Here is a 25,582-nt window from a genome sequence, read left to right as displayed (position 1 = left end):
CAACCTCACATTTTCGGTAGCTCTATTTTCCAGTATTTACTTGTATTACAAAAGTATTAAATTTTGATTGGTTAATTTTTCGTACAAAATTCCCCAAAAAATTTGTTTTCTACAAACATTTTTCTATATTCTTTTGGGAAACACAAAGTTATGTTAATCTTTTTGGCTAAAGAATTCAATTAGCGGCTAATATAATTATAATATTTCTAAACGTATAGTAAAATCTACTCCGCTGGTCTAGACGGTTTCACCTTCTAGAACTGTTGTATATCCTGCTTGCTGATTTAGCTATATGCGTGTGTATGTGTGAGTACAACTTCTGCACTTAGCTTATGACTACATGTGTGTATGTCAGCGGTCCTCATTTAGTGAACTAATTATTGGCGCCACTTCACACGTATTATTATTCTCTTTCGCCTTTAGTTGTCGTCGAACAAGCAGAGTAGCAACGTCGGCTGAGGTTATTGTTTATTTGCGCATTTGCGAACGGATATTTTGCAAAAAAACGATCATGCGCAGAATGTTTTCATGGTTTAATGCTAGGATAGGATAGTATAGGTTAGGTGGTAGCTGCCCTGATAAGGATAGCTCTCTTGGACAACACGAAGGTCCGTTGTGATACCACATACACCAAAAATAACGGTGACCTAGATCCAGCTACTTAGAGAATCGTTGGGTAGCAACGATAAAGCTCCGAATGATACCGATCTCAACTTTGGATATATCCTCGGGAGATCCAAGTGAGTCGCGACCGAAGTACTTTCGCCTAATTCTGGCAAAAGCTGCACAATCAAGCATAAAGTGATTTGGTGATTCCACCTCATCATCCTCCATACAGCTGCAGCAGGATGGAGTTTCCAGTATATTGAGACGTACCGCATGGATACCCATGGGACAGTGCCCTGTCAAAACCCCAATGACCATTGATAGGTGAGCCTTAGTGAACCCAATTATTTCAGCAGACCTCCTGCCATCCACTTTCGGCCAGAAAGATCTTGCTTTAATGCTAACAATTTATTTTGTTTAAATTTTTCCTTAGACTCAAGCAATAGCGTAGTATTTATATGGCATATTTACGAATTACTTTTTGTGTGTTAACAAGCATGCGTGCATACGTTCTACCTCATTGATTTGTCATCAACAACTAAACCACTACCAATAAGATTATTTTAGTTTTACTCACACAACCACAGTTTTGATTTTGGGGACCACTGGTCTAGACCTTAGGAGAAATATGCAGACAAGGCAACAGAGAGTAAAAAAAACAGCTCAAGCTGAGGAATGACGAATCAGTTTGATTTAAACACGGTTTTGTGAAGTACGTGATATTGAAGTATCATTGTACTGCTCCCAAAGTAGTCTAAATAAAGACCATTTTGCAATACTGAATATTGGAGTTATTTATTCGACAGTTCAGCGATTCGAACGTTAGCAGAAGGTGCATAATATCAGGAACTCCCAAAATTCGTTACAATATGCATGCCGAACTTGTCAGAATAAGGAAAACGTTAACGGTATGCATGATTCAATTACTAGAGGTTTGTTCTCCAACGATGACAGAGCTTTGACACTCCCAAATTTAGAAATCTGGACCGGTTCCTTTTACGAATTAAGGAAAACGGGGAATAATTCAATCACCTTCAGCAAAAATTGTAGTAGAAAAGTACCTTTAGTAGTATATTAGTAATGATAATAAATTTGTAAATTCCAACAGGTTTTGGGGAAATAATTCATTTTCTAATTAATATTTCGTGAATTGGTAGTTATGTTAGTTTGGTCACTCTTTCAGAATTTGTTGGAAGAATGTCGTACGTTAGAATTTTATTCAAAAATACAAAATTTGTTTTAAAAAACTCCCTATTCTGCGATAAGGCGTTCTTCAATCTAATTCTAATATAGGGCGTTTTTATGACAAATTAAATGGGAAATTTTTGAAAAATATTTTGGAGATTCGACGATTTTGAACAGGCAGCCGACATGGGGTGATACTCTACGCAGCAGCCGCAATGAAAAAAAGAAATTGGCTTATTGTCTTAGAACTTTATATGCCGGCCTTGACTTGGCTACACAGGGAGTATTCACCTTTTTATTCTGAAATTTCGGAAAGCTCTTTTCTGAAGTATATACAAAATATTCCAAATATAAACCGATTACAAATATGGAGATGAATTGTTCCGAACATACGGAATGAATAAATTAGCATGCTGAATGAGTACATTTCGTTATGGCATCTCCATTATTTAATAATGACATTTTTACGTGAATCGATTTACTAGTCCAGTTTGTGACGTTGAACGATGAATTTTGAATTGGTTTAGGTTTCGTATGTTAATAGGTATACGAATGTGTGTGGTGTCCGTACTTTTGATAAAATTACCTACATATGCTCAGTCACACTAATAGATATAGTTAATAAATTCATGATAAAATTAAAAGAATTGTAAGGTATTATGCAGTTCAGTACTTATCGGGTATTTGTTAACTGATTGCTTCCTTTAGTAGTAGAAATTAATATGTTTCGAAAACTCGCAAAGAAACCACACAGTTAACGGACGTCAATTCGATTTGGAAGCACAATGACTGCAATTGTCAAAAAATTTGTCAGCCGAGCAAACCCCTGTTGATTGAATCATGAACGTGAATTACTTACTTACTTAATTGGCGCTTAACCGTTTAAACGGTTATGACCGTCCAACAAGGCGCACCAGTCCCTCTTCTCTCTGCCAACCGGCGCCAATTGGTAACACCAAGGGAGTTTAATTCGTTTTCCACCTGGTCCTTCCAGCGGAGTGGGGGCCGCCCTCTACCTCTGCTTCCATAGGCGGGTTCCGATAGAAAGAACGTGAATTGGCTCCCAGAATATTCATTTCATCATGAGTTTTATTTGAAGTTTTATTTTTTCGTATTGAAAAAACTATAAAGTGGGGCCACTAGCACAGCTTCAACTTTTGTTAAGTTTTTCAGTCCAAAAGAATTTTACAATTTCGAGTTAAACACATACATTTCATATGTTCTACATATGAAAAACATATCTTAATATTCTTTTTTGATACATTGTTTTATTTTACTCACATTTGGCCACAAAAATCCTAACTTGAAAATCTTTAAAAAAACAATCTGTCATACATGAAAAATCAACTGAAATTCAATATTCTATGTGTATTGTGCGTTCACCATGCGTCATCAATCATTTTAAATATATTGGTTGTTCTCATTTCTATTTAAAAGAAATAAATCTAAATATTTCTTATGCGTTTACTTGAGAGCTGCGTAGGGCCCTTTAACATTTAAGTAAATGCTAAATTTTTACTTCTTTGATACTAAAATATAAATCGAATAGTTTTTTTACAAAATAAAACTCTTTCTTCCGTGGTGCATTATAATCATGCTCTGCTTCAAATAAAATAGGTCTTTTCAATCAATGGTTATATGTAGATAATTTGTTAGCACTCTGCCCGACCATTTATTTAAATTTTGTTACAAATGCATTTTATATTCGGTTATTAATAATGTTACGAATATTAGCAAAACTAAGGGGTGTTGCTATCTCTAAGCCGATGCTGAACAGTGATATTATGCACATCCATAGATCAATCATTATGTATCTACGTAAACGAAACAATAACTGCGTCTACACATATGTACCATGTACGTATACGAGCAGCGGAGAGTCAATGCACAAACACATGCATATATCTCAGATACTCCTGAAAGTATGCAATAAGAGAAGCTATAAAATCGTGCAATTGTAGTTACAGCTGAGAAGTTTGAGAGCTGATGGCAACTAGTATATTCTGGAAGCGCATAGAAGATGCGAACGTTGAAATCAGAGAGTATAAAAGGCAGCAAATGTAGAGACATTGGAATTCAGTTTGATTTGAGCTATCAAGCATTTTCGATTAAGACGCTATCTAGCGAGCCATAGCAGATTATTTTGAAAGTCAGTTTCATTTAAGCTATCAGTTTGGCTATTAAGCCAGCTAGTTGCAAAGTATAAGTGTTATTGTGAAGTACTTTAATAAAAAGGCCATTTTTCCATTATTCAATATTGGAGTGATTTATTCAACAGTTTAGTGATACGAACTTAGCAAAAGGGCAAATAAGAGGATTTGCAGTAAATTCGTTACAATTGGTGTCAGAAGAGGAATTGTTGAATAAATTCCGGAGGAAAACTTGAAAATGGCAAAATTGAGTGAGTTGAGGATCCAGCAACTGAAGAAGGAGTTGGAGAGCCGTGGATTGAATACAACCGGCAATAAGATTGAACTTCAAGCACGGCTACGAGAGGTAATGGAGTCGCAAGGAATTGATGTGGACGAGTATGTCTTTTATCCTGATGGGGACGAGACAACAACAAAAATTGAAGAGAATAACGGAAATGCGAGTCCAGTCGCAAGCAGCGAGAATAATGCGATATTGGCTTTGTTATCACAGATATCGGCAAAAATGGAAACCCAGAAAACACGCATAACAGAAATGTCATCACAAATATGCACAAATATGGCATCCCAACTGGAATCCCAAGAGACACGTATAACATCGAAGATTGAAGCATAAGAAACGCGTATGTCGGAAATGTCGACACAGATTACATCTAAGATTGAAGCACAAGAAACGCGTATGTCAGAAATGTCGACACAGATTACATCCAAGATGGAAACTCAACTGGAAGAGCAAAAGACATATATGACATCTCAGTTGGCTGAGCAGCTGCAAGCACAGGAGGCCCGCATATCCTCGCAGCTGGAGGCACAGGAGATAAGGGTAACATCAAAGCTGGAAGCACAGGATACAAAAATTGTGCAGCTCGAGGACAAAATTGATGCCGAGATAGAAGCTTTGAGAGGTCGTATATAGGAGTTGCAAATGAATCGCCCAGCTGTTTCAGCGAGTAATCCAAAGGTAAAAACACCATCCTTTGACGCTTCTGTTCCTTTCCAGGTGTTTAAGATTCAGTTTGAGAAGACCGCAGCAGTGAACAACTTGAGTGCTGAAGATAAAGTTGCTGCACTATTTGTGGCATTGAAAGGATCTGCTGCTGAAATCCTACAGACTATTCCCGAGGGAGAGCGGAACAACTACGAAACATTGATGAGCGCTAGAGAGGCGATACGGAGGCGAACACAGGAAGCAGATACACCAAATGGAGTTGCAAAACCGCTACCAAAAAGCTAATGAAACTGCCTCACTATTGAGTAAACCAGCATACAAAGCTCATCGTGTGGAAGTGGAAAGACCAGATTGGGTAGACACAAGTTTGGAAGCACTGAAGGGATCACAACAGAAGAATACCGGAGTTATTAAATGTTTCAAGTGCGGCAACCCAGGGCATATTGCACGACATTGCAGCACCGGTCCCAATAGCTCCAACAATGTGGGTGGCCGTAAACGCAGAGCTGAAGGAGATGAGCAAATCTCCAAGTCCACTCAATCGTTAAACTAAAGCGAGTCAGCCGCAAGGGGCGACAGCTGGCTCCCTCAATTGAATGCCCCATAATCTCTATCTCACAAATTGGAAGAAGGTCAAGCAATCTTACTGTCGGAGGACATGTGGATGGAAAGGAACGTTTACTGACTGTAGAAACGGGTGCATCCCATTCCATTATTCGAGCGGATTTAGTCAACAAGAAGATAATACCATTGCATGGAGAAAGGTTGCGTACAGCCACTGGAGAAGACAGCACGGTTCTAGGAGAAGTATCATGTGAAGTCGCAATTGGGAACGTCACGGTAGTACACAATTTTATAGTGGCAGAGATTGTTGATGAAATCATAATTGGAGTGGACTTCTTAATCGACCAGGGCATTAAGATCGACATGCAAAGCAAGACGATGCGATATAAAAACATGAATGTACCACTTAATTTCGGCTACGAGAGAGGCTACAGCTGTAAACGAGTGCTGATGGGAGAGAGTCAGTAAATACCACCAAAATCAGAAGCAGCCGTCTGGGCGAAGGTTGATGGAGATTGTGGACAAACAAATTGTGGGTTGACGAAGCAGCAAACAGATCAACACCGAACGTACTTGTCGGAAAAACCCTGGCTATGACAAAACAAGATAGTCGTATTCCAGTAAGGGTACCCAACCAGTCCAAGTCACCACTCAAGCTGACGAAAGGAGCTATATTGAGAAGATGCCAAGAGGCTGAAGTAGTTACTAACTGTGACTAGCTCCAGGAAAACGTTTCAACTAGCAAGATTAATGTTTCAACTGACATCACGGCATGGACGGAGGGACTAGAGGAAGACTATCAAAGGAAAGCAAAACAATTGCTTCTAAAATACGCAAACATATTTGAGCAAGATGGTTCCAAACCAGGCCGCACCAACGTTGTGAAACATCAAATTGACACTGGAGATGCGAGGCCGATCCGTCAAGCTCCCCGTAGTGTTCCACTGGCGAAGCGGGAAGATGTGAGTCAAATCGTACAAGAAATGAGCGACAGCGGCGTCATCGAACCATCAGCAGGTATTGAAAGGACTACATTGGAAAACATGCTTGGTGTACCTGGACGACATCATCTTATTGGGCAAGAACTTTGATGAACATCTTAAAAACTTAGAGGAAGTTTTCCAGAGAATAGCTGGCGCTGTTTGGGTCACAAGGTAACGACAGAAGGCATCTGTACTGCGAATGAAAATATAGAGGCAGTAAAGGATTGGCCAAGACCACAGAATCTGCATGAATTGAGAAGTTTCCTTGGCTGTGCACATATTACCGCCGATTTGTGCCAAACTTTTGCAGCATAGCCCATAGCCGCCATGAGCTTACAAGAAAAAATAAAGCTTTTGAATGGAAGAAGGAGCAAGAAGTGGCTTTCCAAACATTGCAGGAGCGTTTGTGCACTGCCCCAATGTTGGCATATCCGATTCCAGGAACCACGTTTATTCTAGATACAGATGCGAGCGGATATGCTATAGGAGGCGTTTTATCACAACTGGTCGATGGACAGGAGAAGGTAGTTGCATATTACAGCCGTTCAATTGGAAAACCAGAGAAGAACTATTGCGTTACACGGAGAGAGCTGTTGGCATTGATAGAGTGCATTAAACATTTCCACAAATACCTCTACGGCCAGCGATTCCGCGTCAGGACAGATCACGCAGCGTTGAAATGGCTTCTGCAGTTCCGTAATCCGGAAGGACAATTGGCACGGTGGATCGAGCGACTACAAAGCTATGACTTTTCCATTGAGCATCGAAAAGGTAGTACCCATGGAAATGCTGATGCAATGTCACGAAGACCATGTAGTTTGGAATGCAAGCACTGTTCAAAGGCTGAGGCTAAAGAAGACATTATAGATGTTCGGCTAATGACTATAACAGGTACAGGTGAATGGGACAAGGAACAGCTACGAAAGTGTCAGCTAGAAGATACAGATCTGTCACGTGTTATGCAAGGGCTCGAACGAAACGAAAGACCAAACAGAGAAGAGATCTCAGCAGAGAGTCTTATTGCGTAGTCATATTGGGCACATTGGAACAGTTTAGAATTGATATCCGGTTGCCTTCATCGAGTATGGGAAAGTGAGGATGGTAAATGCAAGAAGAAACTGATAGTTGTTCCCAGAAAGAGGATTCCTGACGTGCTCAACGAGCTGCATAATGGTCCAAGTGGAGGTCATCTTGGAATCACGGAGACGCTCGAGAAAATTAAGCAGAGATTCTATTTGGTTGGTTGCCGTCAGTCGGTCACCGAGTGGATTGCCAACTGCGAAAGGGCCCAAAACACGAAGTCATGGCCAAATGAAGCAGTAGATTTCAGGTGCACCATTTGAAAGGATCGCCATGGATGTCGCAGGTCCATTTCCTACTAGCAACCACGGAAACAAATACGTACTGGTGGTTATGGATTATTTCAGTAAATGGCCAGAGGTATACCCAATCCCAAACCAAGAAGCAGAAACAGTAGCAGAAGTGTTTATAAACAATTGGGTTGCAAGGTATGGCGTACCAATGGAGTTACATTCTGACCAAGGCAGGAATTTCGAATCAGCTGTGTTCCAGAAAATGTGTAAATCATTGGACATTCGAAAAACACGGACAACTGCATTACATCCTGTAGCGGCAGCCTGTGGGTTAATGCGATGGTAAGGATGTTCAAACATTTACGTATGTATCTGTGTGCGTATACCAGCATAGCTACGTTTACATGTGTTAGTAACTGGTAGAAAGCAAACACTTGGATAGATGTTCGAACATGTTTCTGTTAATATGCGTAAAGTTAGTTCGTGAAAGTTTATGTCCCGCCAAAATAGGATTATATGTATTGGTGTCTTTCGTTCTTGAGTGAAAGTGGTGAGAAAGAAAGGCTTTCGATTTATGGGGTACGACCGCCAAACGATTGCAGAGAATGTCTCAAAAAAAGAAAAGTTGACTTAAGTGAGTGCGGAAGCAAGTTTTAATTATATATATTTTTTTTGCGAAAAAAAAAGGTTCGAAATTTTTCTTCATAAAACCGTGCTAACGGGTAATTTAGCGGAATCCCAAGGAAGAACCGGGATCCCATACCCTGCTTGACAACAGCCCCAGATTGCTGCGTAAAAATTTGAAGTTGCCACCATCACGAGCCACAAACGCTAAAACAAGGCGGGGTAGTATTAAAATTAAAGGACCTTGCCATACCAGGCACCAATACAGTCCTAAATACACAAAATCAAAAGTTGAGCAAAGGTGTGCGGACACCTTTACCCGTTTATGTAGAAAGCGTTGAAAAGAAACGGTCCGTAAGGAATACCGGTCGCCGAAGGAACCAGAGTACAGTACACAGAACTGCAGCTTTCTAGGAAACCGCCAGACATACCGCAAAGGCCTCAAAAACGCCACTACATAAATTTGCACACTGCATATACTCAAATATTTTGGGGTAGCAAACCAAAGAGGAGTAAAGGGGGAGCATAATCTTCGGTGCTAGGCTCCACGTACAAAGTCAGCCAGAGTGCCTCTGAACGCTCCTGCCACAGCAACCATCACATATCATCATACCGAAATAGTCACCAGAACTAGCCCAGAAGAACGAGAAGATATAGAAGAAAGGAGTCATCGCTGCTACTTACGATCTTTACCTTTCATTTGAATTAAATAATTTTAGCCATTTGTTTTTCCTTGCTTCGATAGTTAAATTTTCTTTGCCCTTTTTTGTTTGCATCTCAATAATCCGAGTTTTTTTGTTTCTTCGTAGTACTCTTTAATTTTCTTAGTTCATAAGTTAGTTATTTTCTTACTCGTTTTAAATTTCGATCTGCCCTAACATTAATTTTAGACTAAGTCATCGCCCTTTTCATTAACTTAGTTTCTCCTTTTCCTTAGTTATTTTCAATCCCTCATATTTTTCCAATTATTATTATTATTTTTTTTTGCTTTTTTGTGCTTAGCTCCTTTTTCTTTCTATAATCTTCCCAAACTCGATTTTCGTGCTTTTCCTTTTTGTTCGGATTTTTTCACCATAGTTATTTTTGTGTTTTCTTCAGTTTCATTTAACTAAATTTTTTTTATTCAATAGATTTGTTTTTACGAAAATTGGGAAAGACAATTTTTTTTGTAAACACTTCTTGTTATCTTACCTCAAAGTAAGTTTTTTTTTTGTCTCTTTATTTCGCACCCGATTCCCTTTCTTTTTACTTAATAGAAATTTTTTTTGTTTCCTAAATTCGGTTTGTTTCGTTTTAAATATTAAATTTTATTTTAGCCGTATTCCTGTCTAGCCTTTTGTATTCCCCTTTCCACCTCCCTTTACATTTCATCTGTTCCCTTGATCACCTCCCCCCTTTCCGTTGCATCACGCTTCGTTTTCTTCACCAGCAAAAGGTTAAACACTTTTAGCTTCATCTTCTTATTTCGCGTTTTTCTTGTTTTTATTTCCATTTCTTTTTGGTGAACTTAAATTATTAGTCTTCACTTTATTGGCCCCATTGCTTTCTTTATTTTTTTGTTGCCGCAAGACAGTCATTTTTTCTTATAATTTAGGGTACATTATTTTCCTTTGATTCGGACGGCACCCGCGTATCCGAATAACTTCCTAGTTTTGGTTAGCTCTCCCACCTTCTAGTGGGCACTGGAACAACTTCCAGCATTTAGATGTGCATATGTATGCGCGTTGTTTTTTTTTTTGTTTTCAGCAACCCTCTCTCCGCGACGCAGGCGCCTCTGTCACAGGAAAGATCGGTGAGTACTAGATGATAAGGTATATTTACCAAAACAAAAATTGCTTGCCTACGTATATAACATTGAAAGTATTGGAAGCTGAGTGCGGTAGAGAAGCTATCGGCGCACGAGGGTCGTCCGATATGCCACGGTTTTATCACTTGTCATAAATTTTTTTGCTTTTTTTATTATTTTTAATCGAGTAAATTTTACTTTTGCATTTTAGTTTATAAATTGATTTTATATTGCATTGCGCTTTAGTCCTTTTTTCATCTTTGCACATTTTTTTTATTTGTCGTTCTAGTTTTCTTTCCTTCATTTATTCCCCATTGTTTTTTTATTTTTATTTTGCATCAAAATTTCGTAGTCCACTTTAATTATTTTTTGATTTCATTGAATTCCTTTTGTTGAATTTTTGATATCATTGCTTTATTTGGGTTCCTATTAGTTTAGTTATTTAAGAGATTTTATCAAACTTTAGAGCGGTAAGATTTGTTGAAGTTATACCTACCTGAAGGTAGATTACCTTTTTGAATTCGTATATTTAAGTTTAGGTGTTTAAGTTAGATTAGACCTTGATTTTTTTTATTCCCCCTTCATCACGTTTTTTTCTTTTTCATTTTTGTATATATTATTGTCTAAAATAAATTAAGCTTGAGAAGTTTTATAACGAAACCCTCCTCACTTTGTTTACTTATTTTTTTGGTTTTTTTATGGGGTGAGAGATTAAAGCCATGTCCGGCTAGTTAAGCAACAGATTGGTGTGGGTGTTGCACTGGTACATTAGAGGGGGGGGGGGGGGGGGGGGGGGGGGTGAATGTGGGGCGACTAGGACAGACAGAACTGGATAGGAACATGGGACGATAACGGACAACAGACCAATGTCAGGCTAAGGGGACGTTGCTAAATTTAGGAGTCACAGCGACGTCCAAGGCTGCGTCTAGGTTTTACGCAGAGTGGGAGGGATGACTCCACCTGACACGGACAGACTTTTTCTTCCAGCTTTCCTTTTCATAGATTTCAGGCATGAACCTCTCTCTTGTTTGTATAACTGTAGGTAAGGCGAGTGAGCAAAAACTCACCCCGCCCGACGAGCTAGCAGGGGCTTGCCAGCATGCCAAATGCCACCTCCGCCTTACCCCAACAGTCAGTCATGCAACAATGGCGCCCAACGAAATAGCCCAGTTCGTTTTTTTTGTTTCATTTCTCCCATTTTTAATCTTAGTTTCAGTTTTTAACGCTTTTGCAATTCCCGTTTCTTTACGTCTTTCATATGCTTTAATTCTCTATTCCATTTAGCGTTTTGGTAATTCTTCCTTATATCATTTCTTTCACACCCTTCTTTATTATGACAGGACAGGCGACCGTTGTAGCAGCAGCATCGCTTGGACAAGTCCGATGCAATTTGTGTCACTACAACCAATACGAGGGGGGATACTCAGCTTACCGTGGGAGTTTCTTATAGGAGCTGCAACGCTTGTGTAAGTGGGATCCTACGGTAAAGCTAGTATGATAGGAGGTAGACGTTTTCGGTTGCAGGCCACTGTTCAAGCTACCGTGCAAATAGTCCAGCACGGTTTGCACGTGAGGTTTACAGTGCGCCTGCGCCACGGACATTTCAAGAGATTATGGCAGCCAAGTTTAGGGCCAAGGCCTGTCAACTTGATGTGCCATACTCGACTGACTTGAATTGTAGGAGAGACGTAGTTGAATTGGACTTGGACAAAGTATGGACGGACAGCTCACATTCATTACGACCTTGCCGAGGTGCAACACCAACACACACCAAGCGTATTGATACATAAAAGAAAAAAATATATATAGCAACATCAAAAAAAAAAAAAAAAAAAGGGAGAATTACACATAAGCACAAAATATCAACACATTGCTACTATACACATACATATATATACGTATATAACTTTTTTTTGCAATTTCATTTTGTTATTATTTTTGTTGTTTAACAAAGTTTGCTGAATTCGGATTACTTTCAAGATTCATATGTTTGTATTTCGGTAATATCAAACTTTGAAATTCTGAATTGTATTCTTTTTGGATCTTTCTACTTAGTTCTTAAGTTACCTTATTGAGAAAATCACTTTTGGCTTACTTCGAAATAGGATTCTAAAAAGGTTTTAATCATTAATTGTTCTTTGGTGTTATCTACTAAACAACTTTATTAGTGAATTTCTATATTTTTTTTTTTATTCCGAATTATTTTTGAAGTTTTGAAGTCGGAATTGAATTTTTATTATTTTATTTTATTGTATTTTTGAGTTCTATACCTTTTTGAGTTTTTGGAATTTTCGTACCTAAATACGGAGTTCGATCTCTACATATTCCGTTGTATTTTTTTTATATTACCATAGATTGGGAATATCTTGTGTGTTGAATTTTTAGGTTAACCCACTGAGCTTATTTTTTTTGCTAAATATTTCTGTTTTATATTAAGAAACTTTTATTTTTATTTTTTTGGGTTTTTTTACTTTATTCCCTTTCTTTCTTTTTTGGATACATTTTTTTACTCTTGAGTTTATCAACCCTTAACTGCGTAGCAACAAATTTTTTTGAAATTTCCTTTTTTGAGTTTTGTTTGAATTTTAAATCTAGGGTCCTTTCTTCGGTTTTAACCCCCCGTGGGCTGGTGTAAAGTTTTAGTTTATAAACCGTTTTCTTTTTGGATTTCTTTGTTTAATTCCTTCGATTTTTCTTTTCTCAAGGAAGAACATTATTTTTTTTTTTTTTGTGCTAACCACCCTTATTTCCCCAACCTTAACTCGCACACTAGTGGTGACTGTTGGAGTCTTTTTATAGTTAGGCTCTACCAACTCTGTATTTGGGATTTAGTTCTGTTTGGTACCACATCCCTGTAGGTCAAGAAAGTTTTCCTTTCCTGAGCGATTGTTGTCGTGTATGGAGGGGGAAGACGCACCGGAACGAGTTGCTGGTGGATTGGGGTTGTTCAACAAGAACCAGAGGGTCACAAGGAGTGTGAGCAGAGCGCTGCAGAACCAGGTGGTCGGATCAATCTTTACGCAGATCGACACGGGCGTACCCCATCCCGTAGATTTTTTGCCAACAGACTTTTTTAACAGGTGCACTTCGCGGGTTTTTAGGTCGACTAGTCGGGAGGAGGTGATACGTCCGGTTGCGATTAGGAGATCAGACAGTTTCTATTTCAGCGAGGAGGAAAAGAGTTCGAGCTTTTCCAGGAAAATAGACCAACTAGTTGAGATGACGGATACGGAGGAGCCAGGTGCTGTTGGAGGGGGCAGTCCCTAGGAGAATTGAGCCACCAGCAAACGCGGGTGCTGGGGCAGCGGAACCCCGGAGAAGCGGACCTAGTTCCACAGCCGCCAGCATCGAACAGTTAAGCCAGATGATGGCGATGATGGCACAGCAAAACCAGGTGATGGCACAATACATGAACGAGGTCCGTCATATCCGGGATAACGTGTCGAACCTCAGCAACCGCGTCGCTGATATGGAGAACTCGGCACAACCGTTAGGGCACCGGACTGAGCGCGCGTCTACACCCGAGCCTAGGGATGCGAGAAATGACACAGCCAACCAGCGTGTCAGTCCAGGCGCAGCAGGGGGGGTTTCAGGTAGCGATAGGAACACCCAGGACCCACCAAGATGGAAGAAGTTGGACCTGGATAAGTGGCATGTGAAGTTTGACGGGACGACTAAGGGAATTACGGCGGAGAGCTTCATTTTTAGGATTGAAAAGTTGAGGCAACAACACAACATATCCCACTTTCAGCTCTTCACCGATTTCCATTGCCTCGTAACGGGCTCTGCCTTGAAGTGGTACTGGCAAGTTCTTGAAGATCACGCCGACGTACCCGAGTTCGGGTATTTTGAGCTCAAAGCAGAACTGCTAGCCCACTTCAAGACTGCAGAGTCCGATTACGAGATTATAAGAGAAATTATGGAGCGCAAACAACAGCCACAAGAAGGGTTCGACGACTTCTACGGTGAGGTCCATAACCTGACATTCCGCCTGCGGAAAAAGATCCAGGAGAAGGAGCTAGTGGGGATCATTAGGGGCGACCTGAAATCCTACCTTGCGAACTTAACCTTCGCATCAAAGATTGACTCGTTGGCGGAGCTGAAGGCTGAGTGTAGGAGGGCAGAGCGGCTCATAAAGGAGAACCGAACCCGTCCCAAACCGGTCAACGAATTAGAATATCCCGAAGTGACACCTGGGGATGAGGGGATCAATAGGCAACCCGTGGAGGCGATCACGAATCCGGCCAAACCAACAACCATATCGCCCAGTGCCGGGAGCTACGAACCAACACAAACCTTTGAGCAACTCCAAACCCACCACCAATTCGTTTTGTGCGTCCCCCTTTCACCTCATGTTATGTTTTTCGTGTGGAATGCCTGTAGATTTTTTTGTCAAGAATCCGTCCGAATTGAAGAGAGATAATCGTTGTAGATCGTCCTTTCATGATATGGTATGTTTTGCGTGTGGGGGTGATATGTCTTTTTGTGTTTACAAAGCCTGTAAGGGAAACTCCCAACTGGCGGAGATTGCCGGGAAACCTCGCCAGGGAACAGACTACCCGGAGACCAACCCAGCTTCAGAATTTTAGAAAGGGCGGACGACAATGCGTGTAGAGTCAAGTTATGTGTAGGGAAAGCCGAGCCAAAAAGTCTACATCAAAGGAAGCTGGAGTACGAAGCAGCTAGGCAAAGAATTTTTTGCGAAGAGTTTCTTGCTAAGAAAAGAAATAAAAATTTTAAAAAGATAATGAAGATGCGATCAAAGAAAAAAAATATGAGAAGACTTATTAATAAAATAGTAGCGACAATTGTCACCATGAAAGGCGACAACCGTTTCTTTGCGCAGACAAAGATCGGGGATAGGGATGTCGTAGCCTTGCTGGATTCAGGTGCTGGCGCGAGTTGTCTAGGTAAAAATTATGAGAAGCTGATAGAAGGCAGGGAGGATAGCATCATCCCAACGCCAGTGGTTGGTGCTATTACTCTGTCTGTCTTCTGGGATGGAATATATAAGGACCTAGAGTTTCTCATCGTGCCAGGCCTCCAGCAAGAGGTGTATTTAGGGGTAGACTTTTGGCAGGCTTTCGATCTGCAGGTTGTTAGTCGTGGGGTTCTATCGCATCCAACTCACACTGGCGTTGCAGAACTTGTACCCGCCGAGGGCGACTTATCATTTGAAGCGGTACAGCATGTTCTGACAAGAGAGCAAAGTGTGGCGTTGGAGAAGGCCAAGGCGCAGTTTCCCTCATTTGCGGTCCTAGGTTTAGGGAAAACGAATGTGGAGGAACACGTGATAGAAGTCACAAATGAAAACCTCTCAGTCAAGCAAAGGCATTACCCCTATATCACCAGCGATCCAAAAGCTAGTTTTTGAAGAGCTCGATAGGATGCTTGGTTTAGGCGTGATAGAGGAGAGCAATAGTAGCTGGAGCTCCCCTGTGTCGCTGGTGATAAAGGGAGAAAAGAAGCGTCTGTGCCTCGACGCACGAAAAATTAATGAACGCACCATCAAAGATGCATATCCACTGCCAAATATCGACGGGATCATTAGCCGACTGCAGAACACTAGGTTCATTTCGGCCATTGATTTGAAAGATGCCTTTTGGCAGATCCCGCTCGAAAAGAAATCTAGGGAAAAGACAGCATTTACAGTGCCAGGGCGTCCCCTATACCAATACACAGTCATGCCGTTTGGACTGTGTAACGCAGCGCAAAGAATGTGTAGACTTATGGACAAGGTTATACCCGCTTCTTTACGTGATTCCGTGTTTGTGTATTTAGATGATTTGTTGGTATGTTCCGTAGATTTTTCGTCTCATTTATGGTTTTTGGAAAGGTCGCTAGATGTTTACGTGAGGCTAACCTTACCATTAACGTGGAAAAGAGTAAATTTTGTTTTAAAGAAGTTAGGTACTTAGGTTATGTAGTGGGCGATGGATGCATCCGTACCGATGCGAACAAAGTTGCTGCTGTGAGGGATTTCCCCGAGCCGAAAACACCAAAGCAGCTCCGACGGTTTCTAGGGATGTCAGGCTGGTACCGTCGTTTTATTCAAGACTACGCAACCATTGCAGCTCCGCTGCACGACTGTCTCACTAAAGACAAAATAAAAAGGTTTACGATGACTGATGAGGCTAGAGATTCGTTTGAGCAACTAAAACAAAGCCTAATTTCGGCTCCCGTACTGGTACACCCTGACTTTGACAGACGATTTTATATCCAGTGCGATGCTTCGGCAGACGGTATGGGCGGGGTACTCTTCCAGTTGGACGACGAGAACAACGAACGACCGATAGCTTACGTTTCCGCCAGACTAAATAAAGCACAGCGAAACTACAGCATAACCGAGCTGGAGTGCTACGCGGCAGTGATAAGCGTGAAGAGATTTAGGCCGTACGTCGAAGGGTTGCCGTTCACAATCATCACCGATCACGCGAGTCTCAAATGGTTGATGAACCAGAAAGATCTTTCTGGGAGACTCGCCCGATGGAGTTTGAAATTGCAGGCATACGATTTTGAAATAGAGCATAGGAAAGGAGCACTTAACGTCGTTCCAGATACACTGTCGCGAGCACACATGGACGAAATTAAGCTATCTGACAGACTAATGGACATCGACTTGGACTCACCATACTTTAAAACGGAAGAGTATGACGAACTTAAGAAAACTGTGACAAAGAATCAAGATATACTACCAGAGTTGTGCGTATCAGACGGGTATGTCTATAGACGGACGCAGTTTAACCGGGGGACGATCTTCAGCAGGACCAAGCCTGGAAACTCTGGGTGCCGTCGGAATTGCGTGCAGGATTGGTGGAAGCCTCCCACGGCTCACCTTCTGCTGGGCACGGAGGCATCCATAAAACGTTAGCCCGAATACGCGAAAAATACTACTGGCCTGGTATGGTAACAGAGGTTCAAAATTATGTCAGGGAATGCGAAGTCTGTAAGGGAAATAAAACCCAAAACTCTTTTCACAAACCACTCATGGGAAAGCGACACATAACTGAGAGACCTTTCCAACGATTGTTTATAGACTTTATGGGCCCTTATCCACGTACGAGTGATGGTAATGTGTATGTGTTTGTTTGTCTTGACCATTTTTCCAAGTTTGTCTTTTTGAAACCTATTCGTAAAGCCACGTCTGTAGATGTTATTAAGTTTTTAGAGAAAGAGGTTTTTCACATCTTTGGAGTCCCAGAATACATCCACTCAGATAATGGCAAACAGTTTGTATCCGATGTTTTTGCAAAATTTTTAGAAAAGTATGGCACAAGACATATCCGGACTGCATTCTACTCTCCACAAGGGAATGCAGCGGAGAGGGTGAATCGCTCAGTACTACAGATAGTAAGATCCTTCATTAAAGAGAATCAAAAGAGTTGGGATAGGTGCATCAGTGATGCGGCCTTTGCCCTTCGTAGCGCGATACACACATCAATAAACTGCTCGCCATATTATGCCACTTTTGGCTTACCGATGATGCAACATGGCACGTCTTATGAAGTATGCCGCAAATTAGGCACCGTGAAAGATACTGATCTACAGATAGAGGCGCGAGCAGATAGGTTGCAAGGAATTAGGGACTCGATAATGAAGGAGCTGAAGTTAGCACATGAGCGAAGCCAAAAGGTTTACAACACCAGATCCAAAGATGTGAAATTCCAAATTGGACAAGTGGTATATCGCCGAAATTTCAAACAGAGTTCACAAATAAACAACTATAATGCTAAGCTTTCTCCAAAGCAAGTAAAGTGTGTCGTTCTTAAAGCAATCGGCAACTCGATGTATGAACTCGGCGATACCAGTGGCAAGAAAGTCGGCGTATACCACGCTAAGGATATTTTTGTTGCTTAATCATATGTTGAATCTTAGTCTTGGTGACCTATGTTAAATGTAGATGTGTGCAACGTTTCTAGCTTTAGTTTTAGCTTGACCATTAGAGTAATTATTTATGCAATTATTTATTTCTTTGACCATGTTTATAGTTGACCTTATTTATTCATTTATTTATTGTTTTTTATTATTTATTTATTTTTTTTATTTTTTATTATTATTTTTATAGATTCTGTGATATTTTATTACTAACATACTAAAACCTGTGACATAGATTTAGGTAGATAGATATCTGTGATATAGGCTTAAATACTTACCAGTGATATAACTTTAGATTTAACCCGCATGCCATTCTAGTCATTAATATAAGTAGATATCTGTGATATTAGGTTAGTAGTAGAAACACTTTTTTTATTCCGCGTGCTGCCCTTATACGAGTTAACATAAACCCTACATAATCGGAAGAATAGGCAATAGCCCGGCTTTAGGTCGTGGGTCGAGGCCACACGTTAGGCGTTTGAAGGTAGCTTTAGGACAGACTGCGTATTGAATTTTTTTTTACGCCCATGCTCCATGTTGCATGCAACATCGGCGGTTGCGAGCCTGTAGCGGCAGTCTGTGGGTTAATGCGATGGTAAGGATGTTCAAACATTTACGTATGTATCTGTGTGCGTATACCAGCATAGCTACGTTTACATGTGTTAGTAACTGGTAGAAAGCAAACACTTGGATAGATGTTCGAACATGTATCTGTTAGTATGCGTGAAGTTAGTTCGTGAAAGTTTATGTCCCGCCAAAATAGGATTATATGTATTGGTGTCTTTCGTTCTTGAGTGAAAGTGGTGAGAAAGAAAGGCTTTCGATTTATGGGGTACGACCGCCAAACGATTGCAGAGAATGTCTCAAAAAAAGAAAAGTTGACTTAAGTGAGTGCGGAAGCAAGTTTTAATTATATATATTTTTTTTTGCGAAAAAAAAAGGTTCGCGATTTTTCTTCATAAAACCGTGCTAACGGGTAATTTAGCGGAATCCCAAGGAAGAACCGGGATCCCATACCCTGCTTGACAACAGCCTCAGATTGCTGCGTAAAAATTTGAAGTCGCCACCATCATGAGCCACAAACGCTAAAACAAGGCGGAGTAGTATTAAAATTAAAGGACCTTGCCATACCAGGCACCAATACAGTCCTAAATACACAAAATCAAAAGTTGAGCAAAGGAGTGCGGACACCTTTACCCGTTTATGTAGAAAGCGTTGAAAAGAAACGGTCCGTAAGGAATACCAGTCGCCGAAGGAACCAGAGTACAGTACACAGAATTGCAGCTTTCTAGGAAACCGCCAGACATACCGCAAAGGCCTCAAAAACGCCACTACATAAATTTGCACACTGCATATACTCAAATATTTTGGGGTAGCAAACCAACGAGGAGTAAAGGGGGAGCATAATCTTCGGTGCTAGGCTCCACGTACAAAGTCAGCCAGAGTGCCTCTGAACGCTCCTGCCACAGCAACCATCACATATCATCATACCTAAATAGTCACCAGAACTAGCCCAGAAGAACGAGAAGATATAGAAGAAAGGAGTCATCGCTGCTGCTTACAATCTTTACCTTTCATTTGAATTAAATAATTTTAGCCATTTGTTTTTCCTTGCTTCGATAGTTAAATTTTCTTTGCCCTTTTTTGTTTGCATCTCAATAATCCGAGTTTTTTTGTTTCTTCGTAGTACTCTTGAATTTTCTTAGTTCATAAGTTAGTTATTTTCTTACTCGTTTTAAATTTCGATCTGCCCTAACATTAATTTTAGACTAAGTCATCGCCCTTTTCATTAACTTAGTTTCTCCTTTTCCTTAGTTATTTTCAATCCCTCATATTTTTCCAATTATTTTTTTTTTTTGCTTTTTTTGTGCTTAGCTCCTTTTTATTTCTATAATCTTCCCAAACTCGATTTTCGTGCTTTTGCTTTTTATTCGGATTTTTTCACCATAGTTATTTTTGTGTTTTCTTCAGTTTGATTTAACTAAATTTTTTTTATTCAATAGATTTGTTTTTGCGAAAATTGGGAAAGACAATTTTTTTTGTAAACACTTCTTGTTATCTTACCTCAAAGTAAGTTTTTTTTGTCTCTTTATTTCGCACCCGATTCCCTTTCTTTTTACTTAATGGAAATTTTTTTTGTTTCGATTTTATTTTAGCCGTTTTCCTGTCTAGCCTTTTGTATTCCCCTTTCCACCTCCCTTTACATTTCATCTTTTCCCTTGATCACCTCCCCCCTTTCCGTTGCATCACGCTTCGTTTTCTTCACCAGCAAAAGGTTAAACACTTTTAGCTTCATCTTCTTATTTCGCGTTTTTCTTGTTTTTATTTCCATTTCTTTTTGGTGAACTTAAATTATTAGTCTTCACTTTATTGGCCCCATTGATTTCTTTATTTTTTTGTTGCCGCAAGACAGTCATTTTTTCTTATAATTTAGGGCACATTATTTTCCTTTGATTCGGACGGCAACCGACTTAAATAGCCGAATAACTTCCAACCAAGTTTTGGTTAGCTCTCCCACCTTCTAGTGGGCACTGGAACAACTTCCAGCATTTAGATGTGCATATGTATGCGCGTTGTTTTTTTTGTTTTCAGCAACCCTCTCTCCACGACGCAGGCGCCTCTGTCACAGGAAAGATCGGTGAGTACTAGATGATAAGGTATATTTACCAAAACAAAAATTGCTTGCCTACGTATATAACATTGAAAGTATTGGAAGCTGAGTGCGGTAGAGAAGCTATCGGCGCACGAGGGTCGTCCGATATACCACGGTTTTATAACTTGTCATAAATTTTTTTGCTTTTTTTATTATTTTTAATCGAGTAAATTTTACTTTTGCATTTTAGTTTATAAATTGATTTTATATTGCATTGCGCTTTAGTCCTTTTTTCATCTTTGCACATTTTTTTTATTTGTCGTTCTAGTTTTCTTTCCTTCATTTATTCCCCATTGTTTTTTTATTTTTATTTTGCATCAAAATTTGGTAGTCCACTTTAATTATTTTTTGATTTCATTGAATTCCTTTTGTTGAATTTTTGATATCATTGCTTTATTTGGGTTCCTATTAGTTTAGTTATTTAAGAGATTTTATCAAACTTTAGAGCGGTAAGATTTGTTGAAGTTATACCTACCTGAAGGTAGATTACCTTTTTGAATTCGTATATTTAAGTTTAGGTGTTTAAGTTAGATTAGACCTTGATTTTTTTTATTCCCCCTTCATCACGTTTTTTTCTTTTTCATTTTTTTTATATAATATTATTGTCGAAAATAAATTAAGCTTGAGAAGTTTTATAACGAAACCCTCCTCACCTTGTTTACTTATCTTTTTGGTTTTTTTTATGGGGTGAGAGATTAAAGCCATGTCCGGCTAGTTAAGCAACAGATTGGTGTGGGTATTTGCACTGGTACATTAGAGGGGGGGGGGGGGGGGGGGGGGTGAATGTGGGGCGACTAGGACAGACAGAACCGGATAGGAACATGGGACGATAACGGACAACAGACAAATGTCAGGCTAAGGGGACGTTGCTAAATTTAGGAGTCACAGCGACGTCCAAGGCTGCGTCAAGGTTTTACGCAGAGTGGGAGGGATGACTCCACCTGACACGGACAGACCTTTTCTTCCAGCTTTCCTTTCCTTTTCATAGATTTCAGGCATGAACCTCTCTCTTGTTTGTATAACTGTAGGTAAGGCGAGTGAGCAAAAACTCACCCCGCACGACGAGCTAGCAGGGGCTTGCCAGCATGCCAAATGCCACATCCGCCTTACCCCAACAGTCAGTCATACAACAATCCTCAATCCGATGGTATGGTAGAACGATTCAATAGAACATTGGAGGAGCACTTAAGGAAAGGAGTAGACAAGTACCATAAAGAGTGGGATACCCGCATACCATTATTATTGATGGCTTACCGATCAGCAGTGCATGAGACAACGGGCCAAACCCCTGTAAAAGTAATTTTTGGCAAAGAGAAATACATGATCTGATAAGGCAACGAACAAAGATTATGAGTGACAAGATGAAAGCCAGATACGATAAAGCAATTAATTCGGAAGGTTTTCAGGAAGGAGATTTGGTGCTGTTATACAACCCACAACGTAAAAAATGTTTGTCCCCGAAATTGCAGTGTAATTGGGAAGGCCCATACAAAGTTGTAAAACGGATCAACGATGTAGTGTACCGCATACAAACCATCGGTAAACCACGAACCAAAATGAAAGTGGTCCATTTGGAAAGGCTAGCAGCGTTTAGATCGAGAGATTTGTCTGATTGGGACGATCAGACTTAGGTGGAGGGCAGTGTTACGAATATTAGCAAAACTAAGGGGTGTTGCTATCTCTAAGCCGATGCTAAACAGTGATATCATGCACATCCATAGATCAATCATTATGTATCTACATAAACGAAACAATAATTGCGTGTACACATATGTACCATGTACGTATACGAGCAGCGGAGAGTCAATGCACAAACACATGCATATATCTCAGATACTCCTGAAAGTATGCAATGAGAGAAGCTATAAAATCGTGCAATTGTAGTTACAGCTGAGAAGTTTGAGAGCTGATGGCAACTAGTATATTCTGGAAGCGCCTAGAAGATGCGAACGTTGAAATCAGAGAGTATAAAAGGCAGCAAATGTAGAGGCACTGGAATTCAGTTTGATTCGAGCAATCAAGCATTTTCGATTAAGACGCTATCTAGCGAGCCATAGCAGTATTATTTTGAAAGTCAGTTTCATTCAAGCTATTAGTTTGGTTATTAAGCCAGCTAGTTGCAAAGTATAAGTGTTATTGTGAAGTACTTTAATAAAGCCCATTTTTCCATTATTCAATATTGGAGTTATTTATTCAACAATTTAGCGATACGAACGTTAGCAGAAGATTGCAAATAAGAGGATTTGCAAGTAAATTCGTTACAATAAAAAAGAAAATTACATTTTCATACGCATTTCCAATTATAAGAGTTTCTAAGCCAATTTTGATTTTTGTAAAAAATGTGGATAGTTTTTAACCAATCGCATCCCGTAATGCCGATTGTCCAATGTTATAAACATTTTCACTATACCAAAAAAATACTTGTTTACATCGTATATTTGTGTCGTAATCATTTGTTAAATTACAGTTTTTAACTGTGAGAAATGTTAGAAAAGTACCATCGAGTGGTAAAAATAATTTCACTTGCAAAGTGTGAAAGCACCCTAAGCAAAGGCAATTGTCATATTCTTCTTCTTATGCTTTGCTTGCAACAAAAGTTGGCAGTTGGGTACCTTTCCATTTAAGATGGCGCCAGTGCCGCTCAATCCACCGTCCTCCTCCAAAATACGTGCAATCTAGTCATGATGCATAATATTATGTTAAACGCATTTATATGAAAAACTGTACCTGGAATATGCAAACGGGAGCTAATTCCATGTATATACACCGACTTAAATAGTCACTGCGTACATTTTTCTATACGGGATGTGAGAAAACCAAAGTTTAACAACTGAATTTTGTAAGTGTCCCCTACAAACAAATTAATTAAGTAGTAGTTTTTTTTTTATATCATGAGTTGAAATTTCACCTGACTCAATGTGACCACAAAACCCTGTTATTCTTTGCTGTCCAGTACAAACGCATGTGTATTTTGGATTTTTCACGCATTGACAAATACATGATGAAATTAATATTCAAGTGTTCTCATCCCGTTGACGTTTTCCCTTATTTTGACAAGTTCGGCATGCATAATTTAGAGGGTAGTCTATCATACATAACTGCCTTTGAATTCTACTACGATCGGAGTAGATTTTACTATACGTTTAGAAATATTATAACTATATAAGCCGCTACCAGAATTTTTTAGACATACACATAAACATGACTTTGTATTCCCCAAAAGATTATAGACAAAATTTTGCAGAAAACTTAATTTTTTGAGGAAATTTTTATGAAAAATTTTGTACTTTTGTAGTACAAGTAAATACTGGCAAATAGAGCTGCCGAAAAAGTGAGGTTATGTTGTTGACATCACCTTTATTATTTCATCATGGTCAAATAATTCAAAAGCAGGTTTTTATTTTCTTTTGTCTCATGCAGCAACAGCTGATTTTTTGACAGTATTCTGACTGACTGACACTTAAATTTGTTTCCTTTTCGGGATAGTCCATGATTCAATCACAAGAGGTTTGCTCGGCTGACAAATTTTTTGCAATTACAGCCATTTTGCTCCGAAATCGATTGACATCCATTAACTGTGTTGTTTCTTTGTGTTCTTTCGCAAAATTTTATGTAGCAGAAATAGGAGAAACCAGTTTTTTTAATTTTATGATAAATTTATTAACTATGCCATGATCTATTAGTGTGGCTGAACTCCCCAGGATGTTAGGGGGCTTAGAATATACCAGCGGTAGGTATGCCTGTCGTAAGAAGCGACCAAAGTACCAAATTCGTTCAAGGGGTTGCCAGCGTAATATATAGCTTCTCCACCTAATTGTCAACTTCCTCCAGCCGAGGCTCTGGCGACCCCAAGTTTAGCCTGGATCTATCTAGGGGGTGGGAGGGCGGTTTGGCCTTGAAGGTTTCATGTGGTCATACTTTATCGTTCCCGAGATGGTCGGGCTAGTGCCTTGATGGTGCTTGTTACCGGAACGTACCGGATCTGCAGCCGGCAAAGGACAATCAGCATCGATAACACTGCCCAAGGGAGCTCAAAAGCTTAACTCCTCTGTTAAAGTCAAGGCCGGAATATAAAGTTATAAGACAATAAGCCATTTTTTTATTTTATTTTTTTTTTGTCAGTTCATTGCGGCTACCAGTTTGAAATCGTCCTATCTCAAAATGATTTTAAAAAATTTCCCATTTCAGGATTTGTCACAAAAACGCCCTATATCAAAATTAGGTCGAAGAACGCCTTATCTCAGAATTCTGTTCTTTAACTCCTTCTTACGTCAAAATGCATAGAACTTACGCTCAGATAGGCAGTTTTTGAAACAAATTTTGAGATAGTGTATTTTTGAATAAAATTCTGACGTATGGCATTCTTTGAAAAAATTCTGAAAGAATGACCAAACCAACATTTATCACTACTAATATACTACTAAAGGTACTTTTCTACTACAATTTTCCCTGAAAGGGATTGAATTATTGTCCGTTTTCCGTACTTCATAAAAGCAACCCGTCCAGATTTTTAAATTTAGGGGTGTCAAAGCTTTGTCATCATTGGAGAACAAACCTCTAGTAATTGAATTATGGTCTTTCTGTATTTTCTATTAGGAAACGGAGCTAACAATAGAAGCAAAATTTATTAGTGATACAGAGGACAAGACGCGTCTTTTGACACATTTACCGACGTACATATATGAACGGTCGGCACCTCTTGAAACCTGTTACTATAGTTTGTATTGTGAACAGTTTAGTTTCTTAAGGCCCCGTCACATGAGATTTTTTATGCAGCATTGTGCGCTGACTAACGAGTATATTGCATGTATTTGGTTGGAGAGCGAAACCACCAATGCTATCTGACGTGAAAAAGTAGCAAACTGAAAACTTTGGTTGCTAGCAAATCATAAGA

The 25,582-nt window shown here is 39.7% G+C and overlaps 1 protein-coding gene across 7 annotated transcripts in view; it reads right to left on the bottom strand.

Annotated features, from left to right (window-relative positions):
• The window catches only part of ocm (over compensating males), a 158,999-nt gene that overhangs the window by 62,060 nt on the left and 71,357 nt on the right, over positions 1 to 25,582 (bottom strand). The window contains exon 1 of one of the 7 annotated variants that reach the window (XM_067772738.1): positions 18,314 to 23,364. The exons of the other annotated variants lie outside the window; for them this stretch is intronic. The gene's annotated coding sequence lies outside the window, so the exon portion shown is untranslated. Of the gene's footprint in view, positions 1 to 18,313; positions 23,365 to 25,582 lie in introns of those variants that run through there. 7 annotated transcript variants of the gene reach the window in all.

This window comes from Eurosta solidaginis, chromosome 3, assembly GCF_040869045.1.
Source record: "Eurosta solidaginis isolate ZX-2024a chromosome 3, ASM4086904v1, whole genome shotgun sequence".
Taxonomy (NCBI): Eukaryota; Metazoa; Arthropoda; class Insecta; order Diptera; family Tephritidae; genus Eurosta; species Eurosta solidaginis.
This window is presented reverse-complemented; position numbering and strand designations above follow the sequence as displayed.